At 39.4% G+C, this 20,204-nt stretch overlaps 1 pseudogene across 1 annotated transcript in view; it reads right to left on the bottom strand.

Annotated features, from left to right (window-relative positions):
• LOC129545710 (cytochrome P450 3A24-like) overlaps positions 1-20,204 on the bottom strand; it is a 49,274-nt pseudogene that overhangs the window by 9,385 nt on the left and 19,685 nt on the right. The window contains exons 6-11 of the transcript XR_016036594.1: positions 18,559-18,658; positions 14,723-14,836; positions 14,384-14,472; positions 11,210-11,358; positions 2,938-3,065; positions 1,803-1,869 (exon numbers count right to left, since the gene is read on the bottom strand). The product of XR_016036594.1 is annotated as a cytochrome P450 3A24-like (transcript). The remainder of the gene's footprint in view (positions 1-1,802; positions 1,870-2,937; positions 3,066-11,209; positions 11,359-14,383; positions 14,473-14,722; positions 14,837-18,558; positions 18,659-20,204) is intronic.

Genomic DNA, 20,204 nt, shown 5'->3' with positions numbered 1-20,204 from the left:
AATTCATTTCCCAGTTAGCATAAACTGCATAATACTCAAAGTTTAGAGTTGTGCTAATATATGATTCTTCAAATTTTAACTGACTAAAATTAAATACAACTTATCATTCAGGTTTCAGTAGCATTAGTCACATGTCATGGGACCCCTCTGGTGGCTCAGATCGTAAAGCATCTGCCTACAATGTGGGAAGATCCGGGTTCAATCCCTGGGTTGGGAAGATCTCCCGGAGAAGGAAATGGCAACCCACTCCAGTATTCTTGCTTGGAAAATCCCATGGACAGAGGAGCCTGGTGGGCTACAGTCCATGGGGTTGCAAAGAGTCGGACACGACTGAACGACATCACACTCACTCACTCACTCATGTCAAATCCTCAACAGAAACTTATGTCTAGTGATTACTATATTGAACAGAGCAGATATAGAATATTTCCACCATCACAGAACATTGTATTAAATCATGTACTTAGAAAAATGATAAATAATAATGATAGATAGATATAAGTAGATGTACACACAGGAATAGACATATTGAGAATGGGCTGGAGTCAGTTTATTCCTGCTTTCAAGAACCAATTTTGGAAAATTCATAATTTTGTGAGATGGTTATCAATCCATTGGGAGCTTCAAATTAATCATATAGGAGTATTCATGTAATGGAATAAAAACACACCAGGGTCTTTTTGTTTGAGAGAGAGACAGCCTGTTTATATCAGTGATTTGAGGTAGATATAGAAATCTTTTTAATTTTTACACCTGTGTAAAAATAGTTGATGTTCTGAAAGTTGTCCACTGAGGATCTAGAAGCAAAGAAACACTAGTAGCAATGAGCATTCCTAGAACCCAAATTTTGGGTTCTAAATACCATTTCTCACTAAATGGAACAAGATATTCTTAGAGAAATGGCTTATTTCTGCTAAATTTCTGCTAAAAAATGGTCTATTGATAAAAATTTCTAAGGAGAAAAAAAAGTAAAATATATATAGGAACCAACTTGAAAGGGCGCCAGGGGACAAACCTGAGAGAATTTGAAAATCAAAATGAAGAGTGATATGAGAGAGCAAGTTAGCTATACATGAGATATACTGATATAAATAAATAAATGATTGGGGGAGAATGGAGAGCTCTCCATATGAAATAACATCAGCTCATAAATATAGAAGAATAACGGGTTTAGAAAGGCATCGTGTTGTAATCACCATAGTAACAATGGTTTCAGTCAAAAACCATCCATGAATGATAAAACCAGTGGGTGACAATTCGAAGAGGAACAGAATATTTACAGTCTCAAAGGCTTCTCCCACAAGTTACATGTTAATAACAAAGGGGAAAAAATTACACTTTAACAGTAGAGTAAGCTGGTGAACACAAGTTTAAATGTGTTCCAAGTAAAGGTCAAAGTTCCAAGTTAAGGTCACCAACACTGGGGCAATGTGCCACCTGATGAATGAAGGGATGAAGGCTTGATGCAAATTTCCAGGCAGAGGTTCTAACTTAGTGGGTCTGGAGGAGCCTGAGAACTGATATTGGAACCAAGCTCCCCAGAGGATCATCTGTAAGTAATCCACATCATAACTGACTTCTGGGCATGACATCCTTCTTATACTTGCCCTTCGAACTCTGAACAAAGTTGTGCCTGCAAACTTCTAGGAAGTACCACAGTCTGCTCTTTCTTTCTGCACAAGTGTCTTTCTTCAGTTTGGCCTAAATTCCCGTCTGCCTGGAAAACTTCCTGAACATTTTCAGAACTGCCCCCGACCTCTGTGTCTCCCCACTGTGGGTCCTCTGAAGCTCTCCTTGGTTACCTTTATGATTGTCTGCTTCTTTGGAATTCTGGGAGTTAATCATCAGCTGAAGAAAATCCACACGTGGCTGTAGGCAGAAAGAATTTCTATTAAAAAAAGTTACTTGTGAAGTCATAGACAAATCAGGAGTGTAGTATTTAACCTTTATCCTGAGAGTATGGCCCCTTAAAGAGCAGAAGTCTGACTAGTATTGCCTGAGTCCTCAGTGAACTAACATTCACCTACAGACCTTGGAGAACATGATGTTTCCCAGAGAGAAACCTGCCATCATGTCAATGATTTTTGGTCCTCACTCTTTCTGATCTTTGGTTTCTCTGGCTTTTGAAATAGCTTCCTTGCCCAAGAGTTGCCTGCTGTCTCTCCTGTCACACCTGTTTGTTCAGGAGAAAGTCCATGACTTGGATCCTTTGTTTCCTTCCAAATTTAATTCCTGATGATTACCACACAAATTAATCTCTTCACAGGTGCAAAGTACATTGACAGCTGTTATGGAAGCATCTTCAAGGCCTTGACCCTTTTCAGTGACATCCTGGGTACAAAACCCTCTGTTCCCCTGACCTGCAGACAAGCTTGTGTCTCGGGCCTCATGGAGGCGAAGGTGGGTTAACCAGCTTGCAGCCTCATGGCCCAGAGAAGACCACTGCCCATGCCAGACTAGGAGAGGGCTCCGATTTAACACAGAATTCACTCCATCAGCTGCCTGATGGGGCTTTCCATTACACAATCTATAAAACAGGAGTCTTATAATCAAAGTGGATTCTTTACCAGTAGAACATTGGGGAAATTATAATATCAGTAAAGTCATTGTTAAATAGTAATTGTTATCCTTTAACAGTTTACTGAATGGAAGTGGTAAAGCTTTATCTCAACAATACGTATGCAATGACATACATACATATGTATGTATGCCTACTATGAAATTTAAACATCACTCTCTGGCTCATTTTCTTATTTCTTCCCCAACTTCCACCTTCCTCATCACTCCACAATGATATATTAATAACTACCCAGTTCTAAAAGCTATACTTCTCTACCTATCTTTTAAAAACTGCAGAGAAGTGCACAAATCATATGTGTGGAGGTAAATAAATTTTCAAAAAGTGAGCAGCCTCCTGTAACCACCACCAGATTTTACCTTTTGGTTATCTTTGAGGCGACTTTCTTTTATCCTTTTTATGGATGTTGTCAAAAAATTCAGAGCACTTTTTGAAAACATGCTGATATTTAATGCTTCAAAGACTGGGATGAGGAATGGAAAGAGTGCTGAAAAGATAAAAGAAAAGCACAGTAAAAAATCAAAATTTACACAGCAAGTATAATTTGCTCTATCAGAGAAAGATACCAGGGTTCTCAACCAGAATCACTCCAACTGTGACCTTTGCTCAGACTTCCAAGCCAGTGACTGAGCAAGGCCATGTCCACTTATGGGGCCTTCACTATAGTAGTGAAATCAGTGGTCCCTTCTCCCTTTTGGAATGATCAAAGAAACAGGATAATATTCCTTAACTTCGTAGTTTTTTATCTGTTGGATTAGAGTCTCTTTGGATAAACCACACTACAGTCTGCTACTCTAATTAAACATTTTGTGCAAAAAACAAGATAGAAATAAAATAGTGTATGTCTTCTAACCTTGGGAAACTCACAGATACATGGAAATTAAACAATACACTCCTAAATAACCAGAGTTGTATACTATATCAAAAATGAAACCAGGAATTACTTTGAAATAAAGAAAAATGAAACTAATACTTACCAAAATGAATGGAACATAGGAAAAGCATTGCTCATGGAAAAGTTTAAGGCTATAAATGTCTACTTTTTTTAAAAAATTAATTTATTTTTTATTGGAGGCAAATTATTTTACGATATTATATTGGTTGGTTTTGCCATACATTGACATGAATTCGCCCCGGGTTTACATAAGTTCCCCCTCCTGAACCCCCCTCCCACCTCCCTCCTCCCTTTATCCTCCCTCTGGGTCATCCCCGCATGCCAGCCCCAAGCATCCTATAACATGCATTGACCCTGAGCTAGTGATTCATTTCACATATAAATGTCTACTTTTAAAAAGAACAAAGATCTCAAGTCATGAACCTAACTTTCCACCCTAACTCACTGAAAAAAGAAGAACAAACTCAATCTAAATCTAGACGAAAGAAGAAAGTAATAGACAAGAGCAGAAACTAATGAAATAGAGACAAGAAGAGCAATAGAGAAAATCAATGAAACCGAAAGCTGATTCTTTGAAAAGATCTTTTAAGCTAGTGAAGTGAAAGTTGCTCCGTTTGTCTGACACTTTGAGACCCAATGGACCATATAGTTCATGGAATTCTCTAGGCCAGAGTACTGGAGTGGGTAGCCTTTCCCTTCTCCAAGGGATTTTCCCAACCCAGGGACTGATCCCAAATCTCCCACACTGCAGGCTGATTCTATCAGCTGAGCCACAAGGAAAGCCCAAGAATACTGGACTGGGAAGCCTATCCCTTTCTCCAGTGGACCTTCCTGACTCAGGAATTGAACCTGAGTTCAATTCCTGCATTGCAGGCTGATTCTTTACCAACTGAACTATCAGGGAAGCCCTTTTAAGCTAGATTGACCAAAACAATTAAAAAAGGGAGAGACGAAAAGAACCTCTCAAATATGCAGCATCACAACGAAAGAGGAGAGATTACTGGTGACATTAAAAGTGAGAAGCTCATAAAGGAATACCAGGAACAAGGTGCACCAATAAATTAGAGAACTTAGAGGAAGTGGACAAATTCCTTAAAAGACATGAAGCACAGAAACAAACTCAAAAAGAGACAATCTGAATTTTTCCATTAAAAATTATTAAACAGGAAGGTTGAGTCCTCCACATCCATTCTTCGTTCTCAAGATTGCTTTGGCTATTCAGGGTCTTTTATGTTTCCATAAAAATTGTGAAATTATTTGTTCTAGTTCTGTGAAAAATATTGTTTGTAGTTTGATAGGGATTGCATTGAATCTATATATTGCTTTGGGTAGTATACTCACTTTTACTGCACTGATTCTTCCAATTCAAGACCATGGCATATTTCTCCCTCTATCTGTGTCATCTTGGATTTCTTTCAACAGTGTTTTAGGTTTTCTGTATACAGGTCTTTTGTTTCTTTAGGTAAATTTATTCCTAACTATTTTATTCTTTTTGTTGCAATGAATGGAATTGTTTCCTTAATTTCTCATTGCCAGTATATAGGAATGCAAGTGACTTCTGTGAATTAATTTTATATCCTGAGACTTTACTATATTCATTTCTGGTGGCATCTTTAGGGTTTTGTATGTAGAGGATCATGTCATCTGCAAACAGTGTGAATTTTACTTCTTCTTTTCCAATCTAGATTCCTTTCATTTCTTTTTCTTCTCTGATTGCTGTGGCTAGGACTTCCAAAACTATGTTGAATAGTAGTGGTGAGAGTGGGGACCCTTGTCTTGTTCCTGATTTTAGAGGAAATGTTTTCAAAACTATCTTGAGAAAGAAGAATGGAACTGGAGGAATCAACCTTCCTGACTTCAGACTATACTGAAAGAAGGTGAAAGTGTTAGTTGCTCGGTCCTGTCTGACTTTTTGTGATCCCATGGTGTACAGTTCTGCCGGGCTTCTCTCCATGGGATTCTCCAGGCAAGAATACTGGAGTGGGGTGCCATCTCTTTCTCCAGGGGATTTTCCTGACCCAGGAACTGAACCCAGGTTTCCTGCATTGTATGCAGATTCTTTACTATCTAAGCTACCAGAGAAGACTATACTACAAAGCTACAGCCATCAAGACAGTATGGTACTGGCACAAAGACAGAAATCAATATAGATCAATGGAACAAATTAGAAAGTCCAGAGATAAATCCATGCACCCATGGGTGGCTTATCTTTGACAAGGAGCAAAAATATACAATGGAGAAGAAACAGTCTCTTCAAAAATTGCCTGGTGGGAAAACTGATTCTAATCAGAAACAAACCATAAACAAAAATAAAGTCAAAATGGATGAAAGACCTGAATATAAGACCAGAAACTATATACATAGAGGAAAACAAAGGCAGAACACTCTCTGGCATAAATCAGAGCAAAATCCTCCATGACTGGCCTCCCAGAGTAATGGAAATAAAAACAAAAATAAACAAATAGGACTTAATTAAATTTAAAAAATTTCGCACAATGAAGGAAACTATAAGCAAGGTGAAAAGACAGCCCTCACAATGGGAGAATATAATAGGAACTGAAGCAATTGACAACTAATTAATCTCCAAAATATACAAGCAGCTCATGCAGCTCAATACCAGAAAAATGAACAACCCAATCAAAAACTGGGCAAAAGACCTAAACAGACATTTTCCCAAAGAAGACATACAGATGGCTAATAAAACATGAAAGGATGTTCAACTTCACTCATTATTAGAGAACTGTAAATCAAAAACACAATGAAGCATCATCTCACAATGGTCAGAATGTCCATTATCAAAAAGTCCACAAACAATAAATGCTGGAGAGGGTGTGGAGAGGAAGAAACTCTCTTAAACTATTGGTGGGAATGCAAACTGGTATAGCCACTATGGAGAACAGTGTGGAGATTCCTTTAAAAACTGAAAATAGAATTGCCATCAGTTCAGTTCTGTTCAGTTCAGTCACTCAGTCGTGTCCGACTCTTTGTGACCCCATGAATCACAGCACGCCAGGCCTCCCTGTCCATCACCAACTCCCGGAGTTCACTCAAACTCATGTCCACCGAGCTGGTGATGCCATCCAGCCATCTCATTCTCTGTCGTCCCCATTTCCTCCCACCCCCAATCCCTCCCAGCATCAGAGCCTTTTCCAGTGAGTCAACTCGTCGCATGAGGTGGCCAAAGTATTGGAGTTTCAGCTTTAGCATCAGTCCTTCCAATGAACACCCAGGACTGATCTTCTCTAGAATGCACTGGTTGGATCGCTTTGCAGTCCAAGGGACTCTCAAGAGTCTTCTCCAGCACCACAGTTCAAAAGCATCAATTCTTCGGTGATCAGCTTTCTTCACAGTCCAACTCTCACATCCATACATGACCACTGGAAAAACCATAGCCTTGACTAGATGGACCTTGGTTGGCAAAATAATGTCTCTGCTTTTTAATATGCTCTCTAGGTTGGTCATAACTTTCCTTCCAAGGAGTAAGCGTCTTTTAATTTCATGGCTGCAATCAGCATCCGCAGTGATTTTGGAGCCCCAAAAAATAAAGTCTGACACTGCTTCCACTGTTTCCCCATCTATTTCCCATGAAGTGATGGGACCAGGTGCCATAATCTTTGTTTTCTGAATGTTGAGCTTCAAGCCAACCTTTTCACTCTCCTCTTTCACTTTCATCAAGAGGCTTTTGAGTTCCTCTTCCCTTTCTGCCATAAGGGTGGTGTCATCTGCATATCTGAGGTTGTTGATATTTCTCTCAGCAATCTTGATTCCAGCTTGTGCTTCTTCCAGCCCAGCATTCCTCATGATGTACTCTGCATATAAGTTAAATAAGCAGGGTGACAATATACAACCTTGACGCACTCCTTTTCCTATTTGGAACCAGTCTGTTGTTCCATGTCCAGTTCTAACTGTTGCTTCCTGACCTGCATACAGGTTTCTCAAGAGGCAGGTCAGGTGGTCTGGTATTCCCATCTCTTTCAGAATTTTTCACAGTTTATAGAATTGCCATACCACCCAGCAATCCCACTGCTGGGCATACACCCCAAGCAAACCAGAACTGAAAGAGACACATGCACCCTAATGTTCATGGCAGCACTATTTACAATAGCTCGGACATGGAAGCAACCCTGATGTCGGTTGGCAGATGAATGGATAAGGAAATTATGGTACGTATACACAATGGAATATTACTTACTATCAAAAGGAATGTATTTGAGTCAGTTCTAATGAGGTGGATGAACCTGCAGCCTATTATACAGAGTGAAATAAGTCAGAAAGAGAAAGAAAAATACTGTATATTAACACATATACATGGAATTTAGAAAGAAGGTACTGACAATTCTATATGCAGGGCAGCAAAGGAGACAGATGTAAAGAAGAGACTCTTGGACTCAGTGGGAGAAGGCAAGGGTGGGATGATTTGCGAGAACAGCACTGAAACATGTACATTCAGTTCAGTTCAGTCGCTCAGTCATGACCGAATCTTTGCGACCCCATGAATCACAGCACGCCAGGCCTCCCTGTCCATGACCAACTCCCAGAGTTCACTCAAACTCATGTCCGTCGAGTCGGTGATGCCATCCAGCCATCTCATTCTCTGTCGTCCCCTTCTCCTCCTCCTCAAATACAAGTGCACTTTATCCAAGGAATACAAGGTTGTATAATACGCCATTTCAACAGAGCAATAAACAATGACCATATAATTATCTAATAGATGCATAAGAAGCATGTGACAAAAATCCAATACACACTTGTGATTAAAAAAACTCTCAGCAAACAGGAACAGAAGAGCCTTTCATCAACCTGATCAAAGGAATCTATGAAAAACCCATAGTTAACACTAATACTTAACAGGGAAAAACTGGATGGTTTTCTCTAACATTAAGAATAAGAAAAGGAAGCCTTCTTCACCACTTCTACTCAAAACTGTACCTGACATTCTAACCAGAAGAGGTAGTCAAGAAAATTAAAGTATATCCATATAGGAAATGAAGATTAAACTCTACCATCAGATAATATGATCTTGTACACAGGGAATCCTAAGGAAGCCACTAAAAACCTATTAGAACTAATAAACAAGTTCATTCAGGTTTCAAGATACAAGATCAAAATACAAAATCAATTGTATTTCTATACTTTGAAAAAAATAATCTGAAAGTCACATTGAAAAAACAACTCCATTTATAATAACATCAAAAAGAATAGAATAAGTAGGAATAAAATAAAAGATGTAAACTTTACACTCTGAAGACCACAAAACCTTGTTGAACTAAATTAAAGAAGATGTAAGTAAATGAAAAACATGCCATGTTTGTGAATCAGAACATTTACATTGCCAAGATGGCAAATCGACTGATATAAGGCATTTCCTTTCAGAACTCTAGCTCACCTCTTTGAAGAAACTATCTTAGGTTAAGTTTGTATGAGATTGCAAGGGGCTCATAGAAGATGAAACATTCCTGAAAAAAATAATAAGGTTATAAAGACTCACATTTCCTGATTTTAAGACTTACCATAATGTTACATTAATCAAGGCAAAGCAGTTCTTCCCTAAGGATGGACATATAGATTCATGGAATACAGTTTTGAGTGCAGAAATAAGCCCACATGCCTATGGCCAATTGAACACTGAAAATGTTTCCAAGTCCATTCAACGGAGACAAAACAGTCTTTTCAATAAGTGGTGCTGAGACAACAGGATCAGTCAGCCAGTCAGTTCAGTCACTCAGTCGTGTCCGACTCTTTGTGACCCCATGAATCACAGCACGCCAGGCCTCCCTGTCCATGACCAACTCCCAGAGTTCACTCAAACTCATGTCCGTCGAGTCGGTGATGCCATCCAGCCATCTCATTCTCTGTCGTCCCCTTCTCCTCCTCCTCAAATACAAGTGCACTTTATCCAAGGAATACAAGGTTGTATAATACGCCATTTCAACAGAGCAATAAACAATGACCATATAATTATCTAATAGATGCATAAGAAGCATGTGACAAAAATCCAATACACACTTGTGATTAAAAAAACTCTCAGCAAACAGGAACAGAAGAGCCTTTCATCAACCTGATCAAAGGAATCTATGAAAAACCCATAGTTAACACTAATACTTAACAGGGAAAAACTGGATGGTTTTCTCTAACATTAAGAATAAGAAAAGGAAGCCTTCTTCACCACTTCTACTCAAAACTGTACCTGACATTCTAACCAGAAGAGGTAGTCAAGAAAATTAAAGTATATCCATATAGGAAATGAAGATTAAACTCTACCATCAGATAATATGATCTTGTACACAGGGAATCCTAAGGAAGCCACTAAAAACCTATTAGAACTAATAAACAAGTTCATTCAGGTTTCAAGATACAAGATCAAAATACAAAATCAATTGTATTTCTATACTTTGAAAAAAATAATCTGAAAGTCACATTGAAAAAACAACTCCATTTATAATAACATCAAAAAGAATAGAATAAGTAGGAATAAAATAAAAGATGTAAACTTTACACTCTGAAGACCACAAAACCTTGTTGAACTAAATTAAAGAAGATGTAAGTAAATGAAAAACATGCCATGTTTGTGAATCAGAACATTTACATTGCCAAGATGGCAAATCGACTGATATAAGGCATTTCCTTTCAGAACTCTAGCTCACCTCTTTGAAGAAACTATCTTAGGTTAAGTTTGTATGAGATTGCAAGGGGCTCATAGAAGATGAAACATTCCTGAAAAAAATAATAAGGTTATAAAGACTCACATTTCCTGATTTTAAGACTTACCATAATGTTACATTAATCAAGGCAAAGCAGTTCTTCCCTAAGGATGGACATATAGATTCATGGAATACAGTTTTGAGTGCAGAAATAAGCCCACATGCCTATGGCCAATTGAACACTGAAAATGTTTCCAAGTCCATTCAACGGAGACAAAACAGTCTTTTCAATAAGTGGTGCTGAGACAACAGGATCAGTCAGCCAGTCAGTTCAGTCACTCAGTCGTGTCCGACTCTTTGTGACCCCATGAATCACAGCATGCCAGGCCTCCCTGTCCATCACCAACTCCCGGAGTTCACTCAAACTCATGTCCATTGAGTCGGTGATGCCATCCAGCCATCTCATTCTCTGTCATCCCCTTCTCCTCCCGCCCCCAACCTTTCCCATCATCAGAGTCTTTTCCAGTGAGTCAACTCGTCGCATGAGGAGACAACAGGATAGCTATAAGCAAATTATACCAGGACTATTGATTTAAGGAATAACTGAAATTTGTACCTTTTGACCACCATCATACAATTCTCCTATCTCCCAAACCCTGTCTCTGGAAACCAAAAATCTGACATCATTTTTCTATGAGTTTGGATTTCTTCCTTTGATTCACCATGTACGTATTTGTCTTTCTCTGTCTGACTTATCTCACTGAGCATAATACCCTCCGTTAAGGTCCAGTCACATTGCTGCAAATGGCAGGATTTCCTTCCTTTTCATGGCTGAATCGTATTCTGTTCTCTCTGTGTGTTTATATACACACCACATTTTCCATATCCATTTATCCATCCATGGACACTTAGATTGTAAAAACCATTGAATAGTATATTTTAAATTGGTGAATTGATAGTATGTGAATTATATCTCAAAAAACCTGTGAAAAAGAAGGAAGGAAGGGAGGGAAGGAGGAAAGGGGGAAGAAAGAACAAGAGGGAAGAAGGGATGGAGGGAGAAATACAGAAAAAGAAATGTAGTAGGACACTTACCTACTGAGAGAAGAAGTGGATCAAGGATATTAAATCTTAAGACCTTCTTGGCATTCTCTACAAAGGGATCTTGTGGGTTGCCAATGGAATCAATATTCACTCCAAATGATGTGCTAGTAATCACATCCATGCTGTAGGCCCCAAGGATGCTGAGTAGAGAAAGATAAACACAGACAATTACAGTTGGGATCAGTTGACTGTCCATATCCAACACAGTCCACAAGAAAATCATATATAATCAGATGCCCAGGCAAGACAGGTCAAGAGCCATACTCTCTCAGAACCACCTGCTGGATCGAGGAAGACTGTCTGCTACTATCACTCACTCCTGAGGTGTGTATGAGGTGTGAACGATGCAACTGCCCCTGTGCTGAGGGATGGGGACAGTAAGGCAAGCTAGACCCCCCCCACCGCCAAACTCAAGGAGCTCAGTCACAGAAGGACAGAACCCATAATCAGACAAAGGACAGTAGTGTGCTTGACTGTGGGCAATAAAAGGTGTATAAGGACTGTGTCTGAGCAGAGCAAAGGGAGTAAATTCACTTTTCCTGGGGAGTCAAGAAAGGGGACATTGATCTGGGTCTCACCTCACCACAGAACCTGTACTCAGAGATGATTCCCCTTTAGAGCAAAAGCAGAGTTGATATACAATGTCACATTAGTTCCAGGTGTAGAAGAGCAATTTTAAATACTTCATTTAAAGTTATATTAAATATTAAATACATTCCTTGTTATGTACAGTCTATCCCTGTAGCACAGTTATGTTATACATTGTAATTTGTACCTTTTAATCCTCTATCCTATCTTGCACTTCCCTTCCAACTTCCCACTGGTAACCCCCAGTTTGTTTTCTACATCTGTGAGTCTGTTTCTGTTTTGTTATATTGATATTTATTTGTTTTATTTTTAGATTCTACATATAAATGATAATATGCAACATTTTTCATTCTCTAACTTATTTCACTAAGCACAATACCCTCTAGGTCTATACATGTTGTAAAAGGCACAGTTTCATTCATTTTTACGGTTCAGTAATATTTCTTGTGTGTGTATGTGTGTGTGTGTATACACACGTGGCACATCTTTAAGCATCCATCTACTGACAGATACTTAACGGTGCTTCTGTATCTTGACTACTGTAAATAAAGGTGATATAAACATTGGGGTGCATGCACCTTTTCAAAATTAGTGTATTCAGTTTCACTGGATGTATACCCAGGGTAGAATTGCTGGATCATATGACAGTTCTCAGGCTTCCTGGGTAGCTCAGTGGTAAAGAAACTGCCTGCAAGGCAGGAGATTTGGGTTGGATCCCTGGGTCAGGAAGATCCCCTGCAGAAGGGAATGGCTACCCACTCTGGTATCCTTGCCTGGGAAATCCCATGGACAGAGGAACCTGGAGGACTATAATCTGTGGGGTCACAGAGTTTGGGACATGATGGAACACAGACAATAGTTCGTTTAAGTTTTTGGAGAAACCTTAATACAGTTTCCCACAGTGGTTACATCAATTTACATTCCACCAACCTTGTACCAGGGTTTCCTTTTCTCCACATCCTTGCCCAAACCTACAGGTGTTGGATTATTTTGTGATTTTGATTTGCATTTCTCTGATGATTTGCTATGTTGAACATCTTTTCAACTATATATCTTCCCTTAAAAAATGTCTATTAAGATTTTCTGCCCATTTTTCATTGGGTTGTTTGTTATTTAGATTTTGAGTTGTGTGAGACATTTATATATTTTGGATATTAACCTCTAATCATCATATCATTTGCAAATTATTTCTCCCATCCATTCACCAGGCTGTCTTCATCTTATCAATATTTTACTTCACTGTGTAAAAGATTTTTAAGTTCATTTAGGCAAAAGTAAAAAATTAGGTCATTTGTTTATTTTTGCTCTTGTTTTCTTTGCTTTAAGGGTTAAATCCAAAAACATACTGTTATGATTTATGTCAAAGAGCATTCTGCCTATTGTTTCTTCTATGTTTTTATGGTTTCTAGACTTACATTAAGATCTTTAATCCATTTTGAGTTTGTTTTTGCATAGGGTGTGAGAAAATGTTCTAACTTCATTCTTTTACATGTAGCTGTCCAGTTTCCCCAGCACAGTGACTGAAGAGATTGTCCTTCTCCATTGTATATTCTTGCCTCCTTTACCATAAATTAATTGACTCTAAGTACATGGGTTTATTTTGGGGCTATCAATTTTATTCAATTGATATGTGCCTCTTTTGTGCCAGTACTCTCTAAAATCAGGAACAAGACAAGGATGCCCACTCTTTTCCCTTCTATTCAATATACTATGGGAAGTCCTAGCCATAGGAATCAGACAAGAAAAAGAAATAAAGGTCATCCTAATTGGAAGGAAACATGTAAAACTGCTACTATTTGCAGATGAAACAATACTTTATATAGGCAACCCTGAAGTTCCACCAAAAATCTAGCATAAATGAATTCAGTAAAGTGGCAGGTCCCTGATTAATATGCAGAAATCTGATGCTTTTCAATACAGTAGTAAAGAACTATCGGAAAGAGAAAATAACAAAACAATCCTGTTTAAAATCACATTAAAAAGAATAAGACACCAAGGAATAAACTTAACCAGGGAGGTGAAAGACCTATACTATGAAAACTATAAAAAGATGAAGGAAATTGAAGGTGATACAAACAAATGGAAAGATATTGCATGTACATGGATAGGAACAATTAATATTGCCAAAATGTCCATATTACCCAAAGCAATCTATAGATATAGTGTGATTCCTATCAAAATACCTGTGTTAGTTTTCACATAACTAGAACAAATAATCCTCAAGTTTATATGGAACCATACAAGACCATAAATAGCCACAGCAATCTCGAAAAAACAACAGAGATGGAGGAATCATGCTCCTTGACTTAAGACCAACTGTGCATTTTTGTCTCCCAGAATATCCAAGGTGACAGTTAAGCAGATAAGTTAACCCTGGCTCATGGACACAGAAGATACCTTCTGATATTTTGATGAACCAACATTCATTCTTGGGTGGCCGGCCAGTCGGAATTGTAACACCATACACCTGCTTCTGTTTGGTCACTAGAGTAACTCAACAGTAGGAATTTGGTTCCAAGGCAGGCAACAGAGTGTCTCAGTGGAGCTCAGAGGACCAGCAGCTTCACCCCTACTTACTCTTTCATGTTGACGGACTTGCCTTTCTCTGCTTCCTTCTTCAGGTTCCTTACCAACACATCTCCATACTTCGCAATGATAGGGAACATCTAGACACAAAACACAACAGCACTGTAAGTTAAGTGTGGAGACTTAAGTTTTAGAAGAACCTGGTTTTCAGGGGCATGGAGCCGCCAGTGACATTTTACTCTGAATCTGATGATGTCTCTTTTAGGATGTGAAGATAAAAACCATTTTAAGAAACTCAAATTTGGCATACCACACATTGGACAGGGACTATGAATTTATTTTCTACTTTATTCTTTAAGTTGCTCATGGAAAACCCTCTTCTTTTCTTACCTCCTTGAGCTTCCCACTGGTGAATGTTGGAGATAGCAATGTCCGTATTCTTTTCCATTGTTCATCCTCAGCCACAGTGACGGCATTTTTCATAATTCCCATTGGACCAAAAACCTAGAGTTGAAAGCAAAACACATTTTACCCTACCTAAGTGTTGGAAGTCTCAACGGTTGTGGAAAATTTGTTAATAACTTGGTAACAGTGTATTCAACAAATCTTTAGTGACTACCTACTTAGTACCAGGCCCTATGCTAGATGCACAATAAACATTTATCCTGAATGTCTGCTGCTGCTAAGTCGCTTCAGTCGTGTCCGACTTTGTGCAACCCCGTAGACAGCAGCCCACCAGGCTTCCCCATCCCTGGGATTCTCAAGGCAAGAACACTGGAGTGGGTTGCCATTTCCTTCTCCAATGCATGAAAGTGAAAAGTGAAAGTGAAGTCACTCAGTCGTGTCTGACTCTTAGTGACCCCATGGACTGCAGTCTACCAGGCTCCTCCCTGGGATTTTCCAGGCAAGAGTACTGGAGTGGGGTGCCATTGCCTTCTCCGATCCTGAGTGTCTAGGTTCCTATGAACGTGGAACAGACATTCAGCCACTTGATGTGTTTTCAGCCTTCATATTCCAATCTCCTTTTAAATGCTAATGACCCATGTAGTACAGAAAGCGTTCTTCCAGGGGGATAGAAGGGAATAAGATCTAGTTCATCTTCCTGGGCTATGCGGAGAAGAAAGGGATTGTTGACAGTCAGCCAGATAGCCTTGGCAGACAGCATTTTGCCTCAGATTACTTTGGTCTTTACATATATTTACAGCCTGATCAACTGGAAAAAGGAACGTGCTGACATGGTGGGGATTTTTAAGTAGTACTAACTACGCAAAAGTTTATGAATCTACTTCATATTCTGAAAAAAACTGCACAATGACATGGAAAACATTTTCCCCTACATTTCCCCCCAGGAATAGAAGGGGGAAGAAGACAACCCCATTTATCAGCTTGGGACAGGCGTATGAAGCCAACCTGTTTGAAAATATCCTATCTTTCAAATCTATATTTTGTTTTAAAATATACACCTCCAATGCTCATTCATGATAAAACTCACAAAATAGGAAGACAAAAAATTTCCTCAACTTGATAAAAAGCATCTACAAAAAGACCTATAGCTAATATCACTTTAATGATGAAATAACAAAGTGACATCTCCAAGATAGGAGACTCGTCATCAAAGTAGGAGACTCCAGCCTTTGTTGTCTCACAATTAGAGAGCTCACATTAAATGAAAATAGGTCTAAGAAGCGTCAGCAATAAAACAGAGCACTTGAAAATAGCTCACAAAAAGAGTAAGATGAAGAGTTGCATTTTGTTTGCATCATCCCTTCCACTAGGCCAGCACTGCTCAGCATCAAGAGGAAATTCCCCAGCCTGAGACATTTTCCCTTGCTGGGAAAAAAAACCCAAAAATGTCTAAAAGAGACAACAGGATCAGTAACCAGTTTCTCCAGCCCCTCAGAATGTTGCACAAATGACCTGCTTTGCTTTCACCCCACCCAGAGACGAGCAGAGCCGAGACATCTAGAGACAACTGGGAACAAAGAAGAAGGGCAGGGACTACCAGTGTCAACCATGAAGCAGGAGTTCTCTTCATGGTTCTCTGTATCCTGTTCTGCAGAAAACCCCAGAAACTTTGCTATGATGAAACCAACTGTCAGCATAGTCATTGAAAAACCTCTGAAAATTTTGCTGCTGATCACTCCCCAGGGTTCTACATTAGCAGACTCCAATTGCCTGAGTCCTGTCTTTCCCTCCACCCTCAACAGAGCTGCTGCAGCCAGTCATGCCCTGAAACCCAGGATCTGCACCGGCTGCCAGCCCTGATCTTTTTGGCTGGGCATGTGCAAACCCCATCCCAGACCCCTGCAGCTGCTCAGGTGTCTATACTACATTAGTGGAAAGCAGTAGGTATAATGTGCTTTTGTAGCTACACACATACACACACCCCTATCTGTCTTTATCTGTATCTGTCTGTCATCTGTCTACATCATCTGGCCTGCTATCATCTATCTACATACAAAAGCAAGGATTTACACTGATAATTCAGTTAGTGACTCCACAGGGTTTCGTCTAGTTTCTCAGTCTCTGAACCTGTGACTTCTCCAACGGTGAAAATGTTGGCTTCCATCATCCTTTCTTTATTATTACTTGATCAATCCTCCTTTATGGAGTGAATCCACAATCCACCCATTTCCACTCATGATGCTCTCTCACCCTACAAGCCACCACCACAAGTGAATATTTTGGGTTCCTTTACCAGTGAAAATGAAAGGTGCTTCCCTGATAGTTCAATTGGTAAAGAACCTGCCTGCAATGCAGTAGACCCTGGTTTGATTTCTGGGTCAGGAAGATCCCCTGGAGAAGGGAAAGGCTACCCACTCCAGTATTCTGGCCTGGAGAATTTTATGGACTCTATAGTCCATGGGGTTGCAGAGAGTTGGACACTTTCACTTTCACTTTACCAGTGCCCAGCTGCCATCCCTGAGAATACCCTCCCCTCCCTACTTGGTCTTTGACTTGGAGCCACTGTCCTCCTTTTCTGGCCCCACCCTGATGTGTGAGGTTGCCCACCTTCTGTGGCCCACCTATGGGTTTAGGGATGGAATGTCCAGGAAGAGATGGCAGGCAGGGGAAGGAGAGGGGAGGGAAGGGGCAGGAAAGGGAAAGGAAGAGGCAAGTGCAGCTTCTGACCCCTCTGAAACTGACCAGTGCATGTAGCCTTTCTCCCAATCAACTGATCCATCAGCTACCTTTAATTCAACATTCTTGGTGGTAAGTCAGTTGCATGAGTCCTACCCTACTGCCTCCAACCCCAATAAAGCTGCCCAGCTAGTGCCACTGCTGATGCTTTAAGACCCAGGATCCACACCAGCAGCCAGTCTTTTTGGATGGGCATGTGCAAAACACCATCGAAGGCCCTTGCAGATGCTCAGATGCCTAAAGCCAGTCCTTACTACTGTCACTCGACTGCACTGACACACTGTCTGCAGCTAACCTCTGCAGCCACACACCTGCACACTGCCAGGCTCAAGCCTGAGCACAGCAATGAAGACCCAGGGCAGCAAAAAATAAAATAAATAAATATTAAATAAATAAATTATTTTTAATGGATATTCTTTCCATAAATGTTGCTGGAACAAATCAGACATTTAGATGCAAAAGGAAAAACACTTAACCTCACATGTTACACAGAAACTAACACAAAATGGATTATAGACTTAAAGGTAAAACATAAAATGATTTATTGCTTAGCGACAAAATAGGAGAAAATCAGCAATGCCTAACTCTAGGTCAAGAAGTTTTGGACTTGACAACAAAGTCAAAATCCATAAAAGGGAAAACTGATAAATCACTCATCAAAATTTAAAGAGAAGTGTTTGCTGTGCTAAAGACCCTGATAAGAGGAAAAAACAAGCTACATGCCACAAATATAAAATAGTAAGATGGAGACTTGTAGGGATGGAACAGTTCTATACACTGATTGTCGTGGTAGCTACACAAATCTACATCTAGGACTCATTTTCATAGAGTAAAACATACACAATGAGTGAGCATGAAACTGAAGAAATCACAATAAGCTCTGTGGATAGTATGAATGTCAGTTTTCTGCTTTGAAATTGTATTCTAATTAATCAATGTACTGTCGTTGGAGGAATCAGGACAAAAGGTACATGACATGTAGCTTCTCTGTATTTTTCTCTTTTGACAAGATCCTGTGAATTCATAACATATTTCAAAATGCACATCTAATAAACAAATTTTAAATTAAGAATATGGATGCCTACCCTCCGGTTTGTGAAGACAGAATAACATTCTTTCACTAGTATTGTTTTGATCACGTCTGGATTTGTGATAAGCAACAGAGGCTGTTTACCTTCAAAAATCCTGTGTAGAGAAAACAGAGCTGATTAAACTTAAGGAGCCATTTTCTGCAGCTGGAGCCATACCTGGAAGTCCAGATGTTTATCTTAACATTACATAGTCCATCCTTCTAAAGTTATCATTAAAAATACCATGAAAACACTGCTAATTCTCAGTGGTAGGTATACGGGTATTTGATATATCATTTTCCATAATTTTTACAGGTTAAATATATTTCATTAACAAGAAGGAAGTTAGCTTAATAAATAATTGAAGAAAGCAAATTATCTGACAATTAAAAAATAATTAAGGAGAGTCCATCTACTCAGTCATTTTTGAAGATATACCCAAAGCATGAAAATGCATATAATATTAGATGAAAACTGTAGACACATCTATCATAAATATGTAACAATATATCTGCAAATGGAAGAAGATTTGAAATGCTCTATAAGTGACAGTGGGATTATGAAAGATTTTCTCTTTTGTCCTATTTTCTAAAATTTGCCTATTAGTTTATACTTTTTAAGGATATATTTTAAATAGTGAGATATCCTTGGTCGCATCATGTTTAAGATAATTTGAACAAAAAGAAAAAGAGAATGAAAAAAATCAGAGAAGCATGTATAACTCATCTTTTAAATATTTTCTTTTCATTATGTTAGGTAGTTAGAATAGGGAAAAGGAGTCCAAAATGGCAGTGACTAAAAGACAAGGAAGGGAAAAGATCTCGAAAATAGAACAAAGAAAGGTCAAAGAAAGGTCCGAGGACCAGAGTGAGGACTTCAGGTAGAACAGCACTCCTGGCTGAGCCCAATTTGTGTAGGGCAGATCCAGGAGGAAGAAAACATATAAAAGGAGGAGCCCAGCACTTTCTCTCTCTGTCTCTCCACCCCCCACCTCACCCTGGGCGCACCCTGGCACACTCCTCCACTCTCTTCTCTTCTTCCAGAGTGGATTCTCCTGCTATCTTCTAAATAAATTAGGGCTGTAACACTGATTTGTCTAAGAGCTATGACATGTTTTGTTCAAGACCCGAGAGCTGTGATGCGCTGAGGGCTTTAATGTCCATTGCCCCAAATCATTATCGTGATGAGACAAGAACCGAGAAACATACACTCGCCTGACAATTACATGGGTCCCGTGGGCCTCGGGCTCCATGTAGGTGACATCCATCACCAGCTCGGCAGGCCCACGTTTGACCCACCTATCACATAAAGCTGACTCCTCAGATGTGACACGTCACTGACCTCATCTCCTGACTTGTCAGGATGCCGTTTCATGGGAATGGGCCACTGGCAAGAGGTTTACTCTGAGTTATTTACACTTTGTTCTGATATTTTGCTTTCACTGTCAATCATTTGCAATGGCTAGAACTAACTGGAAGATTTTCTACATGTTCCCTATTCCTACTTTAACTTCACAGAAGAATTTCAAATGGTTTTGTGATTACATGTAAAGATTGTAGAGAAACAATGCACTTACTTCTGCCCATTTTTAAAAGCTGTCCCCAAACTCAGAGGGTGTAAGTGGTTGTCAAGAACATTTAGTGCTGAAGCAGTGACAGGAG

Source organism: Moschus berezovskii, chromosome 27, assembly GCF_049115385.1.
Source record: "Moschus berezovskii isolate FMDL1 chromosome 27, NW_MosBer_1.0, whole genome shotgun sequence".
Lineage (NCBI taxonomy): Eukaryota > Metazoa > Chordata > Mammalia > Artiodactyla > Moschidae > Moschus > Moschus berezovskii.
Note: the sequence above shows the minus strand (reverse complement) of the source record. Positions and strands in the feature narration are given on the sequence as shown.